Raw genomic sequence first — 3,746 nt, 5'->3', positions numbered from 1 at the left:
GCCTCCTGTTACCTTTGATCCTCAGACGCACAGTTCGGGACCCCCTACCCGAGATCGACCGATTTTGACACCGACATTGGTGCTCTCATTGAGAGTTCCTCTGTGCTGTGGTCAGAAGGTTCGATGGCTCGCTCGATCATCCACGACGATGCTGTTTCGGGGGAGACTTTCCTCCCCGACCAAATTTTCGTATTCGGCGGCTTCGCACTACGTGCTAGCTCGACTGGCCACCTTGAGCAGATCGACAGTTACGCCCCTAGTAATCGGACCAGTTTTGGAAATCTGTACTATGTCGCTGATATCCGTGGAGACTTTATCTTTGAAGGGTTCGCGCCCCCGACCGCCACTCTGGCCTTAGGACCAGAGCAGAGTACCAGGTCCAAATACGGGAGTCTAGAGCCCATCGGACTTCCTTCAATTATGGAACTTGCTACCGGAGATCTGGAGGGGACTGCGTCATCGGCAAATAAAAAGGCAAACCGGGCTCCCCTTGTCGCTAAAGTGCCGGACTCCCCCTCAAACTCTGGATCCGAATTCTTGAGGTTCGCGTCAAGCGAGCGTGGCCAGGAGGATCTCACCTCTGCCTCCCCCACGGACTCTCGCCTCCCTACTCAAACCTCTCTACTAAATGAGGCTCTGGACCTAATGCGATCCCTCGCCATTACAGAGGAATCGCTCACAAATTACGCCCAGCCCGGACTAAGGGCTGAGAGCGGGGAATTTTACGTCCCACCCACCACCCACTATGCCTCTGAAGACATCGACGACATGGACGACGATCCCAGAGACGAACAAGGCCAAGACCCTCTGTTTACCGGACGTTGGACAGCCACCTCCACATGCGACGTGTACATGGCAGACACACCCAAAGAGGATGACGACGATGGCAAGAGCGCTTTAAGTGTCGGCTAATCGCCACTGCGAGAAGCCTAAAAAAGAAGCAGCAACAACTCCAAGCCGATCACGATACGCTCAATGACAGATGGACTAAAGTCCTGGCAGCCAAGGAATATGGCCTCGAGCGCCTAGCCAAGAGCTACCCGAAGCGCAAGCTGCTACCACAATTCGACGACAAGGCCCTTGAGCCAATACCGCCAAAATATAAACCCACTAACGAACCTGACTGACCACCATGTTGCTGGGACAGACCGGCCACTTAGCCGAACACCAGCCCGCGCCACCCCACCGTCGAGGCAGGGAGGCAGCGGCCCCTGGCTATACCTATGACCTACGAAAGGACCTGGACAATAGATCCAGTCAGACAAGATCAATCTATAGGTCAAGGGGGTGTGCGCCAACATGAGAGGACGGCCATCAGGCCTAATGCGACAGGCAGAACCCCACCCGTGCCACTTGATAGTCAATTTAGCAAAGCATATCTTCGATCGCCGAATATACTCTGTAAAAGAAAAGGCTTACCATCCGCTATCTGTCCGACTTGCTTGATCTCCTCGCGCGCCGCCCGGGACTTGGACCGCGCCTCCTTCGCAGCCTGAAGAGCCTTGGTGAGTTTGGCCACTTGGGCCTTGTTACTCTCCTCCAAGGACTCACGCTTGTTGGCGGCTTCCTGGAGCGCTTGCTCTACTTCGGTCACCCTCGCCTCATACTGAATGTGGACGGCCTTCTCGGCCTCTACATCCGCAGCCGCTTTCTCCGCGGCTTCTTTGCTCGCCCTCGCCTAATTCTTGGCTTCGACAAGGGCACTCTTGAGGGCCTCGACCTCGGTCGCATTGCCTACAATCATTTACATAGCAACGCATCAGCTCAAACTCTGAGTTGGCATTATGATTTAGGCTTGTAAAAGGGTCTTTTCAAAAAAAGGGGGCATACGTTGCGCCTTATCGAACCGCTTGTTAATACGGTCGATCTCATCGTCAGCCAGCTTCAGTTTCCGCTGGAGTTTGGACACTTCAGCATCCTTAGCTGAAGCCGCCAATAGTGAAGCTTGTTTATCAAAATAGATAAACGCGTTATCTCCGGCGACTTTTTGATCCTCTATCCGGCTGTTTTTTTCAAAGACCCAAATAGAGTCTCAGGGGCTACTATCTATATACATGCATCACTTACCTCAAATACTTTTAACAGGCTAGTGAAAGCTTCGTTCGGACCGCTTTTGGTGGACTAAACCTTCTCAACCACCATACCCATCAGGGTACGGTGCTCTTCCACAACGGAAGCACATTGAAGCACTTCCCTCAACGCATCTGGCGCCTTCGGATCGACAGAGGTCACGGGTGGAGTCGATGCTCCCCCTTCCCTTGAAGGGGGCTGCTCGCTCGACTCTGAAGCTACGTGGGTCTCCGGAGTGGTATTCGGCTGGGGACCAGACTGATCCGGGCCCTCGTCATCAGTTTCCATGGGGATAGTGTCCACCATGTTTTCACAGCCGAGGCATTACCCTATGGCACCGTTTCAGTGGCCTTCCACACCTCCCCCTGGCCTAGAGAAGTCCTTTGGGACAACACCTTGGTGTCATCCGCGGCTCGTGGCAGAGAGGTTCGCGGAGGTGTTTTGCTCTCCGTCATCTCCGGCGCCAATGAGTTTCTCAAAGACGACGATTGTTGGGGGAGATCACGGGACGGACTGAAAACACGTAAATAAAATATTATCCTACAATCTGTAAAAGACCAGATGTAGATATAGTATCTTTAAATACTTACAATTCGGCCGTGGGCTTCAGCCTGAGGCGCCGCTCGGGGATGACTTCGGTGTCCGATTCTGAATCATCTGAAAGGGAAATCTTCCCCTTCATGGAGGCCTCCGCTTCTAGGTCCGCAGACGCCACCCTTTTCTTCTCTCCCTTGAGGGGAGAATTGCTCTCCTCCTCTTCCTCCTCATCTTCATCTCCTTCGTGGGAGGAGAGAACCTCATTGTCTTCGGACGATGTCTGAAGTACCTTTACGGTGGAGGCCACTTCTGGCCTCCATGCCCTTCTTCTTGGCCTTCTTCTTCGTCGCCTGGTACGGCGCCGGAACCAGCATCTTCGTTAGCAGAGGAATAGCTGGGTCTTTGGGCAGTGGTGTCGGATGTGGGGTTCCGGAAAATCCTTAAGGTTCGAACACTGGGGTGCGCGTGAAGTCTTTTCCTCCCACCGATCTACTCCCTAACTCGCTAAGATCTCATGGACGAACTCGACGAACTTGCATCACAAAAAGACACAAGATTTATACTGGTTTGGGCCACCGTTGTGGTGTAATACCCTACTCCAGCGTGGTGGTGGTGGATTGCCTCTTGGGCTGATGATGAACAATACAATGGGAAGAACAGCCTCCTGAGGTTGAGGTGTTCTTGTGCTTGGCCAACTTGTGTGGATGGGGATGATCTAAGATGTCGTCCCCGCCTATGGTGGTGGCTAGTCCTACTTATAGAGGCCCTGGTCCTCTTCCCAAATCTTGAGCGAGAAGGGAGCCAACAATGGCTGGCAAATTTGAAGGGGGGTAGCTAGTACAAGCTATCCTGACAAAAGTGGTCTTCGCCTGCCAAAGGCTCAGGTGGTGACACCGCCTTGGGCTCCACGATGACCTTCGTCTTGCCGTCATTCTGGTCTTGGTCTTGTTCCACCAAAATGGCAACCTTTGCATGATGCCTTGGTACTCCTCGCCTGCGCTGGTTTCCTTAGCACCAAAGAGGAAACAAGAACGCTGCGCGCGCTGGCGCCCGCCTGGCACCCACCTTGTGTCGATCGTCATGGCTCACATCACGAGAGCCTCGTGAGGGTCGCCTCGCCTTGATATCTTTGCTCCTTG

The sequence above is a fragment of the Triticum dicoccoides genome, chromosome 7A (assembly GCF_002162155.2).
Source record: "Triticum dicoccoides isolate Atlit2015 ecotype Zavitan chromosome 7A, WEW_v2.0, whole genome shotgun sequence".
In the NCBI taxonomy this organism is placed as follows: Eukaryota; Viridiplantae; Streptophyta; class Magnoliopsida; order Poales; family Poaceae; genus Triticum; species Triticum dicoccoides.
Note: the sequence above shows the minus strand (reverse complement) of the source record.